This window comes from Schistocerca piceifrons, chromosome 11 (assembly GCF_021461385.2).
Source record: "Schistocerca piceifrons isolate TAMUIC-IGC-003096 chromosome 11, iqSchPice1.1, whole genome shotgun sequence".
NCBI lineage: Eukaryota > Metazoa > Arthropoda > Insecta > Orthoptera > Acrididae > Schistocerca > Schistocerca piceifrons.
In genome coordinates this window covers 22,459,580-22,473,438 of record NC_060148.1, presented here as the reverse complement: position 1 = coordinate 22,473,438, position 13,859 = coordinate 22,459,580, and positions in this window count along the sequence as shown.

The window sequence follows — 13,859 nt, the reverse complement described above, 5'->3', positions numbered from 1 at the left end:
CTGGGATGCAATACGTTAAGTTACTGCCTTGTTGTGATTGAACTGAACCAAACCCTTAATTTCTGTAAAGGCATGGTTAAAAAAACTATTACAATGTGAGGAATTTCGTGAAGAATAGAAAAATGTTGGTGTCATGGAATTGCAGAACAGTGTGAGGAGAGTCAATGGAACATTGGAAAAACAGCAACATTTATTCACTCATTGAACATTCTGGAATTACCAGAACATATTCTTGCAGGCTATATTCGCCTTCAGGTTCAGCCATTTGTTCCCAGCCTGATGCGATGATTTAAATGCCAAAGATTTGATCATACCACTGTGGCATGTAATGGGAGGGCTACATGTGGAAATTATGGAAGCCCTGCTCATAAACTGTTATGCATTTCCTCCAAAATGTATACACTGTCCTGAAGGTCATCCCGTATGGAGCAGGAAGTTCAGAGTTCGTAATGAGGGAAGGAAAACTCAGGAGTTGAAAGATATGAAATGCGTACACTATACCCAAAAAAACTTTCAAGATTAACAACCTTTTGTGTTTGCTACTTGTTTTGAGTCAACCATCAATAAACCAGACGCCAAGAGTGATGCATCCAAGCTAATCAAGAGTACAGGTTCAATTACAAGTACATGCGTGTTTCAGTGCACTTGTGGGGGAATTGCTCCACTTCAGCCTTATATCAATCAAATGTTGTCAACAATGGACTTACAACATCAATCACAAATTAAGGTGTACCATCAGAGCTCCATTAAGATGTACCCTCTACATCTGCAACAAATTCCTGTTATAAATTTGGAAAAACGTCACATAGATAGTCTTTCTAAATCAAAGAAAGTGGAAGCTAAACACTTGGATTGGTGAGTGCTTTCCCTTTCCAATGGTAATTTTAATTTTGAGGATGCAGATATCCACATGAGGAACCAGTGTTGGGTGCCTTTTAATGTTCCCCCTGATCTCTCTGGTAAGTCACCACCACCAAGAGAGAAGGACAAGGACAACCATCGCTAATCAATGGCTCCCATAGGGACTTCTATATTGCAGTGTAACTTAAGTGTATACTGATTGCACTTAAGAAGTGCAGCTCCTGGTCCAGGAGAGGCCACTCTGTATCTATTAGTAAGAAACTCGCTTTAAAGTCACCAATACACCCGCATTAAGGGGCTACCAGCCCTGCAGGATTGGCGATCATACTGGAGGATGAGTTAAGGATGATGTGATAATTTTCACTGACAATAGATGTCGCTCCTGCCCTGTCCTTTTTACCATAGCCGTACCAGTAGTTGCAGTAGAAGTTCTCAAACCAGCTAAGATCACATAGTGTTCTTGTATTTTCTATATCTACCACCACACAATCTGTTGGATTTAGATGCAATGACAGAGCTCTTCCTCCTCAACTGTGACTCCACTGCAAATAATGTGCCGTGGGGCTTGGCTACCACATGCTCCAGTATTTGAATTATCGAGCGTCTGGTCTATTTGGAGAGTAACTGTTTTTCAACACTACTCAAATGGCGGACTTTTCTAGAGCTACAGAGTAATTTTCACCCATTTACCTTTGTTTTTGCTCTTGAGTATTGAAACTCAGTACACTGGGAAATGGCCACACGTTTGCATTTCAGTGATCAATTTTGATGTGGATCCACCTACTGACTCCCACAGTTGTCGAGAGCTCGCAAATTGATTGTAATACAGTCAGTGGGCCGTCTTTGGAAAACAGGAATGTGCACAGGAGATGGCGGACCATATCATCTGTGTGATCCACCAAGATTTCGTTCCCCAGTTTAGCCAATACCATAGATTACAGCCTGTTCCACGGTGCAGCGAAGTATGTTCCTTAGCAATCAGAGCCATGTGTGCAGCTTTGCCGAGATTCAAGCAGTGTACAACTACATAAAATCTTTGTGCATTCATGCCTGTAGCAGCATAAGCAAGGTGAGTGATAAAAGAATGGAAGATAAACTTTGGAAAGAATTTGTGACTTTCATTAACAGGTCAACTTCCACTGCACAAGTGGGAAAATCAGGCAGGCAGATATCAAGCATTACTTTGTTGAGAAATGGAGTCTTGGTGACTGGTGGGGACCTGGCTCACGTCTTTTCTGAACACTTTTTCATCATCACTCCGTCATCCAGACATATGCAAGATTTCCACATGTTCTGTAGTACTGTGGAAGTGAGAAACTCGGCTGTTCGTGTAATGAGGAAGTCTGCAGTTATCCATTCTCCATGTGGGGATTGGAATCAACTCTGTCTGCAGCAAGAGACGCTGCTGCAGCATACGGTCAGGTTCGTTATGCTGTGTTCCATCATCTGTGGCCTGGAGTCAAAGACAAGCTCCTCTCTTTTATCAATCAGATCTCGTTTAGTGAATAGTGCCTCACCACCTATAAGGAGGAGTTGTTAATTCCTTTATGGGAACCAGGAAAGGATTGTACTGACCTGAACAGTTACTGGAGTGTAGTCCTTACCAGCTGTATGGGTAAGACTCTTGATTACATGGCCAGTTGTCACCTTGTGTGGATGCTAAAGTGCCATTATCACCTGTGCCACTCCCAGTGTTGTTTCAGGTGCTACTGTTTTACACTTGACAACTTAATTCTGCTGGACACAGGAATCTCAGGAGTCCTTTTGATGTCAAAACCATTTGGCCAGTGTGTGCTTTGACCTTGAGAAAGTGCATGACAGTACTTGGAGTTACAACATCCTTTGTCAACTTCATGTATTGAGACTATATAGACGCCTGCTATGCTGATCTTTGCTTTAGGACAAGTGCTTTCGTTATCATGATAGTCTTAAATTGTGTGACTTGTGTTCAGGAGAATGGTGGCCTCCAAGGCACTGTACTCAGAGACGTACTGTATACAGTTGCTGTCAATGGCCTCTCCTCTGCTGCCTAGAGCCCTTTTCTATGTTCTTTGTGTGTAGATGATTTTGCAATGCTCTGCTTACAGTTACAACGAGGCAATTACAGGTGACCACCAGTATGCTTGAAGCTTGAGTCATTAAAATTAGTTTTAGGTTCTCACCAGAGAAGGTTTTTCGTATAAATCTTAATTTGCTCATTGAAGTTTTAATCAACCAGAGCACATGTTGGAGCACAGTATTTTAAATGTTGAAGACCATGTTCGCTTTTTGAGCTTACTATTTAACAAGAAATTAAACTGGCACCCACACCTGAAACTCATCCAAACAAAGGGCATCATATTCTTCAGTATTTTGAAATGCATTATTGGAAGACCGAGGGAACTTACACATCCCTCCTCCTGCTGTTTTATAAAGTGTCTGTCAGATCATGATAAAATTATAACAGCATGGGTGATGGATCAGCATATACTTTCAAGATTTTAGAGTGTCCATCATGAGGTTGTTTCAGATAGCATCTAGAGCCTCTCAGACCAGTTCAGTTCAGAGTCTGTGTGCAGAGGCACCATCCTGTATTATACAGTTCCTCTTTCTGGCTCAACAGACCTTGAAAACCTAAGCATTGCCTTAGTCCTTAGCTTTTAGGGTGGCGCTCCATCCGCATGTTGAGTAAGTGTTTAGGAATTGGCCTCATACATCCAAACCATTCAGGATACACTGCCATCTCATTTTCTGAGTGAAGGATCATGCTTCAGTGGAAAACTGAATGGCTGGCAATGGTAAATAACAGACTGTTGTCACTCAAATCGACCATGAAGGCATTGTGGACTTCATGTCAACCACATTGATGGAAGGCAGTGCTACTCGTGAGACTGTGCATAGGACACTGCCTACTTACACACAGTTTCCTCCTCTGGCAGGAAGATCCACCACTTTGTGATGTTTGTGGTCTTCCATTTTTGTTCAGCATGTTTTGACTAGTGTGTTTTATTTACTGACATAAGGACAGCCATCTGTCTCCCACCTTCTTTAATGATGTCAGCACAAGTGTAACATGAGTTTTAAAATTTTGTCAGTTGTCAGGCCTCATCCCTAAAGTGCTGAGGAGAGGACGACATCAAGTGCTGGACGATACCAAGTGCTGAAAGTATAAATAGCTTAGGGAGTTTGGTATTTTTATATATTGGTTTTCAGTGTACTAGTTTAGTACTTCATGATGGTGCTTTATAAAAACTTATTGCCACACTCTTATGCTTTATAAGCGACTGTACCTGTGGTGGCAGCCTAATCCCATGCTCAAGGCAAATGGCATGCTAACCCTTCATAACAGTGCTGACGACCAAGCTGCTGAGTGCTCTAATCCATCGTCGTCATCATTATCATCTGATTGTATGTCATGATAACACCATAAAATATTAGTGCTGCTGTAACACCTATCACTGAACAGAGTGCAATTTTGTATATCAGTCACCTCTAATCACATTTCGAAAACTGCAGTGTGTGGAGCAAGTAAATAATTTTAATTGAGTTTCTAGGTTGTGCAGGTCCTGAAATTTTGTCTCAGAACCCTGCAGTTGCAGAATGTTGTACTCTGTGTAAAATCGAACAGGTATCCCATCAGGTCCAGCGGCCTTTTGAGCGATTTTAATTGTTTCTCTACCCCTCTGTCGTGTGTTTCGATATCTACCATTTTGTCATCTGTGCGACAATCTAGAGAAAGAACAACAGTGCAGCCTTCCTCCGTGAAACAGCTTTGGAAAAAGACATTTAGTATTTCGGCCTTCAGTCTGTCATCCTCTGTTTCAGTACCAGTTTGGTCACAGAGTGTCAGGACATTTTGTTTTGATGCACCTACCGCTTTGACGTAAGACCAAAATTTCTTAGGATTTTCCGCCAAGTCAGTACATCGAAGTTAACTTTCGAATTCATTGAACGCCTCTTGCAGAGCCCTCCTCACACTACAATTTCGCTTCGCGTAATTTTTGTTTGTCTGCAAGGCTTCGGCTATGTTTATGTTTGGTGTGAAGTTCCCTTTGCTTCCGCAGTAGTTTTTTAACTCGGTTGTTGTACCATGGTGGCTCTTTTCCTTCTCTTACGATCTTGCTTGGCACATACTCATCTAACACATATTGTACGATGGTTTTGAACTTTGTCCACTGATCCTCAACACTATCTGTACTTGAGACAAAACTTTTGTGTTGAGCCGTCAGGTACTCTGAAATCTGCTTTTTGTCACTTTTGCTAAACAGAAAAATCTTCCTACCTTTTTAAAATATTTCTATTTACGGCTGAAATCATCGATGCAGTAACCGCTTTATGATCGCTGATTCCCTGTTCTGCGTTAACTGTTTCAAATAGTTCGGGTCTGTTTGTCACCAGAAGGTCTAATATGTTATCGCCACGAGTCGGTTCTCTGTTTAACTGCTCAAGGTAATTTTCAGATAAAGCGCTTAAAAACATTTCACTGGATTCTTTGTCCCTGCCACCCCGTATGAACGTTTGAGTCTCCCAGTCTATATATGGCAAATTAAAATCTCCATCCAGAACTATAACATGGTGGGGAAATCTACTCGAAATATTTTCCAAGTTATCCTTCAGGTGCTCAGCCACAACAGCTGCTGAGCCAACACAGTTCGTGTTAGTGTACGATGACCTCTGTAATTCCATTTGATTTGCGCCCACTATTACGTTTACACGATGATGTCTTTCCATGTTTTGTGTAGGCTGTCATGACTGTTGAAGCAGTTGCTGTTGAGAATTTCAAAAAGTTGGCTGTCCTGGTTTCTGATGCTCCAGCTTATCGGGCCCCTATTATCTACCCTCTTTGGAACTCTGTTAAGTCTTTCATTGCATGTCGATCTCGGCCTTTGGATGCAAATGCAATGTGTGTACGTCTCGTAAGCAACCTGCACTGATGCCTAATCTGTAGTGAACACGCACAGTCTAGTGCAACACGTGCCTTACCTGCATTGTTGACTGTCAAACACAACCATACCATTACTACCACTGTTCACATTATTTTGCCTATCCCTGTAGAAAGTGTGTAAACAGTGTGAAGCACTGTTTATGTCATTCTATCTGCAAGTGGGTTATCTAAATGAGAATGAGCTTTCTCAACCTATTGATTATTTCTGGAATGCTAATTTTGATGACTGGTCATTCAGACTTGATATGATTTTCAATAAAAAATGCTGGAGAATCCAGAATGCCCAACCATCCCTATTTATCTGACTGGACAATAATTCGGCCCTAGACGATCTTAAAGGTCAAGACATCTTTGAGCATAAACAGTTATTGTGTGCACATGAACACAATAAATTGCCCTCACACAACCTTCAAATCCAAAAGAATTCTGGTATCTGAATACTGTTCATTGAGAATGAAATAGTTCTCTCAGAAATTAATGATTATTTATAACTTCTGTTTAGTTGAGTGAATGTATGCTGTGTTGTTAATATTTTTTTCATATTAGAAAATTTATTATGTTATCCATAAACATTCACATTCTGACTTTTACTACAGTAATTTATCTGAAGAGACAGGCCGAAGCCAGAACACAAATATTGAGATACTTTTTAATTCTTTGTAAAGAGTGTTGTTTTTGTTTTGGCAGCGTTACAAACATATTCCATTGTCTGTGTATTTCAGATACATCTGTTCATTTTAATTAATTGGTTGAGAAAAATTTGTTGTTGGATCTTTGTTCAGCAGCTCGCAATGCTTAATAACGTACCTTCATGTAGTAATCCAGGAAACAGGGTTCTAAACATAATACTAAGCTGTGTGTTTTGTCTGTATCTTGTTGCTTGAAGCCTTTGTTGCAAGTGAATCGCACATTTGTATATTATCAGACATATCTTGGAGCTTTTGTCCTTAAAACATTATATGCAGAATATGCATCCAAGTAATTAATAGATGATAATCAGAGTTTGTTCCTCTGATAACTTTCCTACTTATGGTTATAAATGTTGTTACAACTCACTGTACCACTATTGTCCATATAGTTCACCCTTAGATCATGAGAGCAGTCTCAGAGATTAAAATGTATACATCCAAAACGTGAACGCACTGTACGATTCCAGTATCTAATTTCCGCTTAATGCATTTCAGGCACTCATGAATACAGTTCACTGTGGGACACATTACAGGCATTGCCAACACTGTTCCTAATTTTTCCGTTTGAAGTTCTCCAAGGGTAAATAACAGTAAAGTGTTTTGGTTGCCTGCTTCTGGTTTCAAAATAAATCTTCAATGAAACAGGAAAAGTGGTTAAAATTAACATTTTCAGTTTACATATGTGTGATGTCTCTTTTCTCAAATATTTCGACAGAACAGACACCACTGTTTGATACAGTGGTAATATGTATACAAGATAAGGGAAATCATGACATTTGTTACAATTGCACACTGAAATAAATTTATGGTCAAAGTTGAAAATTTGTCCCCAGCTTGGTCTTGAACCCAGACCTCCCACTTCATACAAGTGGCTGACTTAGCCATTTTGGCCATCTGGATATGCTTCATGGCCAATTCAAAATCTCAGCTTGTCACATGCTAATAGTGTCCCTGCCCACTAATCTCTTTATTACCCACATCTCCTATATTCTTGCAAGAGTTTGGATGTGGGATGCATCTCCATTGAAAGTATTCACTCATTACTACACATGTGGGGTTTGTTCTGTCGGATTTGTCATGATGTTAGGTGGCCCTGCAATTTGGGCCATTTGATCACATTGGCTTTGAGTTATTTTTCAGTGTAAGCTCACCTATATATCCTTGTCTGAAGAAGAAAAAATAGATTAATGGACGTTAAAACTTCTAGTATGATAAAAAAAATTATTACTATTAAATATATCTCTATTCTTTCAATTTAAATCTGTGTTTCATACTAGAATGTCGTGTTCCCAGTTTGGCACAGCTTTGCCACAGGACACACGAAAGCGGTCGAATACGTCCGTCTTCTGGTCGGCTCCTGATCGTTGTCAGAAGGAGACTAGTTTTTGATTACGCAAAGACTTCTATTATTTGGAAAAGAACAACCCGGATTTCTTTACGTAATCAGTATGAATTTTATAATTACCTAAGGGACCTTTAACAATGAACAGTAAGAAAAAATGCATTTGCAAATGAAATCATTCATAAGTGGGGCAGCTATGAGTTGTATAGATGACAAGGAGCGGCCTTCTGTCTACGACCAGGATGCCGCAGTATTCTCTGCTGTAGTAAAGGCTGTTTGACATTTACAAAAATAATATGGCATGGAGGAAAAAAAAATATAAAGGAAAAAGAACAGAATAAGAAGTCTGGTAAACACTAAATATATTCAAACAATTCTCACTACCAAATTAGGGCTTATTTATAAACAATACAACTTACATAATTACTTTTCTAACAGTATGGTGCGATCAGATTTCAGCCTGTCCTGTGCTGTCTCCTTGGTTCACGTTTTTGTCACAAATTATAGTCACTACTTTTCTCCTTTCTTTGAAGACAATTCTTGCACTGTCCAACACCCCCGATAACAATAGCTTGCCGAGTTACAATTTCGAACATAAATTACTTGAATGTTATTAATTAATAATGTTGTCTGCACGCTGGCAAGACCGCTCACTCTTTTAGCTTAAAGTCGACCTCCTTTACGCTTTCACACCACAAGCAGAAGTACATTAAAATCTGAAGATCTACAAACGTTTTCTACCGTCATCTTTTATTTAGATCGAAGCGGAACGACAGTTCAGCTTCTGTTAAAATGTTTCTTTGACTGCGCAATCGATGTATTAGCGTCCGCGCTAGATGCGCATCTTTACAGTTACGTAAATTATACAAAACAAATGTCTTTCAAAGAATACTCAAAGCTTTCGTAGTACGGAAATACCAATAATATTACATTGCTTCCCGCGTGAGGAGTAATGAGTCTGAAAGATCGTTACGACTCACGCGCAGTCGTAATATTATTGGATTCACGTACTTAGTGAATGAAGTATTTAAGGGGATACAGAATCGGATTTTGGGTTAAAAAATCGAATTTTTTTTTTATTGGCGTATTATATTCTGCCATGTTTCCTCTTTAAAATGACGTATCATACATAGCTCTACTACAATTATAACTATTTTATTTTTATATATTTGTGAGCTCGGGTATTGCGCTTTAGTTATACACGTCTCTCGTGGCTGACCATGAACTTTTTGGCAGTACCTTTAAAGTGACATGAATTCAAATATCCCGGTTTCCAGCGACTATTTATACACTAGTTGCCCGAAAATGTTTCTCTCTGGTTTCCTCAAGTTACTCTTTGACTTTGTGGCGGGACTGTTTTGTAAACAGTGTGATATAAGAAAGTAGTTGTTGTTGAGTTATTTCGTATTTAGTGCTTCATTTTTCGCAGTGAAAATGCCTAGAGCTAAAGCAAAAGTATTTAAAAAGCGTGTGAACTGGCAAAAGAAAAGAAATAATGATTCATTAGCAAAGCAAAGCAGTTCATCATCATCACTGTTGGAAAATGTGAATCCACTTATTACTGATTTGCCGAACGAACTTACACCAAATGAAAACAGTGCTTCTCATAAAAAACTAAGAGATTTGGAAGAGAAATATAATTTACTTGATAGAGGGAATGAAGTTTTTGAACTCATTGATACGAATATATTGTGTGAAGCTCTTGAAAACAGTTTGTGCTGCAAAAAATGTCATGGAAACGTTTCTCTGAAAGTAGAATCCCATGTTGGCCTGGCTGCCCAGTTTAATTTAATATGCAGTGTTTGTAAATACAGCTGTAAGTTTCCAAGTTCGGTTTCAGTAACTGTAAATAATGGATACAAGAAAACTGAACTTTATAGTGTAAATATTAGGTTAGTTTATGGATTGCGAGCAATTGGTAAGGGCAAAGCAGCTGGTGATATGCTATGTGGTGTTCTAAATCTTCCAAGTGCACCTTCAAAGTTTGAAGCTTACAATTATGTACTAGGATCTGCAGTTGAAGATGTAGCACAGAAGTCAATGCAGGTTGCTGTGGAAGAAGCAGTGGAAGAAAATGACGGCAGTCGTGACCTCACAGTGGCGTTTGATGGCACGTGGCAGAAAAGGGGCCACACCTCCAACAATGGTGTTGTAACAGCAACTAGTGTTGATACTGGCAAGGTTATTGATGTTGCAATAATGTCTAAATACTGTAGGTGCACAGGCAGGCTGAAAAATGAACACAGTGATGACTGTATTGCTAATTATTATGGTAGTAGTGGTGGCATGGAGGTTGCTGGGGTGAAGAAAATTTTTCATCGCTCTTCACAGTGGTATAATGTTCGCTATGTCAAATATCTGGGAGATGGTGACTCTAAAGCATTCAAAGAAGTTTTGGAAAGCAAACCATATGGGAACAGTGTAAATATAAGCAAACTTGAATGTATAGGACATGTGCAGAAGAGAATGGGTGCCAGGCTGAGAAGGTTAAAATCAGTTATGAAAGGGAAAAAACTAGATGATGGGAAAACCTTGGATGGCAGAGGAAGATTGACTGATTCCATAATAGACCACATTCAGAACTGCTATGGCCTTGCAATCAGGCAAAATACAGGCAATCTTGAAGAAATGAGGAGAGCTATATGGGCTTTATATTTCCACACCGCATCCACGGATGAGCATCCACAACATGGTTTGTGCCCCAAAGGTGAAAACAGCTGGTGTAAATACAATAGGGGACTAACAACAGGAGAGAAATACATTCACCACCACAGTCTACCATCAGCCATCATGGCAGAAATAAAGCCCATTTTCAGAGATCTGGCTGACAGAAGTCTTCTGATGAAATGTCTTCATGGAAAAACGCAGAACCCCAACGAGTGCTTGAATAGTGTGATATGGCATCGTCTCCCAAAAACAGTGTTTGTCGGAATTAATACACTACATTTTGGTGTGTATGATGCTGTGGCAACCTTCAATCTTGGAAATATAACTAAATGCCAGGTCCTTCAAAAGTTGGGTATGTGTGTTGGTTCCCGTACAGTACGTGCTATGTTCTTTTTAGATCAGCACAGACTAAGGCATGCTGATAATATAATCAAGACATTAGTGAAAAAAGCAAGACAGGTGCAGAGGGGTGCCAAAAGAAGACTTGAAGATGATTATGAAGACTGTGAAGGGGGTATTAGCTACGGATCAGGAATGTTTTAATCTTCTTTCTCCGTTTCCCGTAAGTTTACTTTTTACTTCATCTAGGAACATTATCTCAGGTACTGGTCAACCTAGAAGTCTGAAATTTTTATGACGTAGTGACATAGGTCCCTATTACATACTGAAACAACGATTTTTTAATTACTTGATTTACAAAAGACTTAGGGGTGATAGTCTAGTAAAAAGCGATGGAAAAAATTTACTTAAAAATAAATGTACAATATCTCTGTAAGAAAATACTTTGACAATAAACTGTTGTTTCAGTATTGTTGTAACATATGGATGCACATACAGTAAAATTTTTACCTCTCTGTCTCCAGTAGTTTGTGAGAAAATGTTCCCTATAGTAGGCATATATTAACATTGCGGGGATAGGTGATTCCGTATCCCCTTAAGGATGTCTCCTTGTAGGGAGCAAAACAGACATAACATAAGGCACATAGAATTATATGCGTTTCATACTAAGTCGTCAAAGCTACTCACAGTTGCTTGATCATTAACAAACTTGGTTGTGGCATGATGTCATCATAAGTGTTCAAGGATTTAACATAGGTTCTCAAGAATTACTCTCATTCAGTCAATTGAAACATTGAAATACTAACATAGATACAAGTACAAATTAAATACACATACAGATACAAAATACATAAATATTGACAATAAGAAAAAAAATCTATTACAGTATTGGTGCATTTCCGCCAATTGTGAACAGAACATAAAAACTTTTATCAGTCTTTCTCGTAGCGACGTCACTCTTCACTTTGTAGTTGGGAGTATTTCCCATGAACTCGGGTGATTTTCACAGGGGAATTCTTTCAAAACCTGTCACTTTTCACTGCACTAAAACTGGGGATCACCTTTTCACATTCTGGTGGAAAAACACTGGGAATTTCACTATGTGAAGGGGGAAGTGATATTTCTTGACTCGACGACCCACCGGGTCATGTCGGGAATCAGGAAAGTTGATGACTGGTTCAATGACGAATGAGTCAGTTTGGTGGCTGTCTTAATCTCATTCCAATTCATGTTTCAGCACATGAAAATACAGAAAAAAAATCTGTATTAGGACTTGCTCATTAACTAGCATCTTAATCTAAGGGAATATAGAGAAAGAATTTAAGACAATAAAAATTACTACATAGACTATGTACATATACATTATATATTATTCATATTTTGTGTCTAGGTTTTATGTTCTTTCGTTAGCAAATATTAGCAAAACACGTTTCATCTGGTACAGGTCTTTCTTAAGCAATGTATTTAGCAATATTGCCGTAGCAATTTTTATAGTTAAGGAAAAATCATCATTAGTGTCCTTTAAATGTAAATATAGTAAAATCGTGCGTAGTTTATCAACGTTTTATTATTTTTATGTCCATTTTCATCTCAAATCTGGAGCACGCTTGCGCCCGTTATGGAGAGGAATGCTTATTGTTGAGTACGGGCCGGCGAGCAGTCATTGAATGTTGCCACAGTGCTTCACAGTCACGTGGTAACGAACTGGCGGTTTAACAGCGTTGGCAGTCCGCGTCCTGCACGAGGCAGATAGTTCTGTGGCTGCCAACCTTTCTTTTAACTTGTGCATTTTGTTGAATCGTGGGTACTGGAGCAGCTCGTCAAGGCGACATGGTCAACCTGGACGGTAAATTGACTGCACCAGCGACGAAGAACAGTCATCGATGAAAATGACTACTGTCTCCTATTGCAGTAAGTACAATAGCTTGTCTATCCTTTGACTGATAGTCACTGTATCGTCGTTGCAACGTGAGAATACTTGTAATGCTACTTCACACGCGGCACATCACTCGTGTCCATAAGTTTATTACAGTTCTGATTCACACAAGAGATAACTAGTTTCTCGTGCCCATACATGTGTCAAATTACTATTTTACACACGTGTCCATCATTTTGTCACAGAGTCACACGCAGCAATCCATACGTGTCCATATAGGTCTCTCTATACCACAGAGTAGCACAGGTAATGCTAAAATTACTTATCATGAAAGGATCATTTACAAAATATACATAGTTTTTTTTTTAATTACTGTCCAAGACCTAACGAAAAATGTGTTTGCTATTCTGAATGGTGCTTCTGAAGCACGCTAGATTTTATATATATTTTAAATCTGATTCTTTTCCTTTTCTTATTGTTCTATAACAGCCCCTTTTTTTTCATTTATTCGGTTACATCAATAATCAGTAAATATACCCACTTTGGCGTGCCGAACAGTTCACGTTCAAAACTTCATCTAGCAGAAATCGGGAAAATTATTCCTATTTCCTAGGATGCTTTTGCTCACAGCAAATCAGATTTACATCACGTTCCGATAAGTAACCGCAGATACGCATTAACCAACGAGCCACGATCGTCAATACACACAATATACACACGTCAAGTCTTTTGAACCAATTTCCAAATTTCTTCCCCTACCGGGTAGGGTAGAAAGGTAAGAACGTTAAAGAAGAAAACTACAATAGGATAGTGCAAGGAAATGAAAGATACGAAGATAGATAATAGGTGAAATAATCAGTTGAGCAAATTCATTCTTCGGCTCCACCGTTTTTAATGTCATCCACGTGGCATAACTTGACTTCAGTATCAAAATTTCGCACAAATCCGTTTCCAAAGCATCTTCAAATATATCTCAACATCACGGCATGCGGACATAGCAGAAGAATATAAGCAGATTATCTCAGTCCTCAACTAGGTGTCTTAATATCGAAGGTTTCTGTATAATACTCGTGACATAGGAATAGTCTCTCTAAGTTTCTCCAATACAGGACCTAATTCTTATTATAAATGCAAATTTCTTAACTGGTTGACTCATAGTAA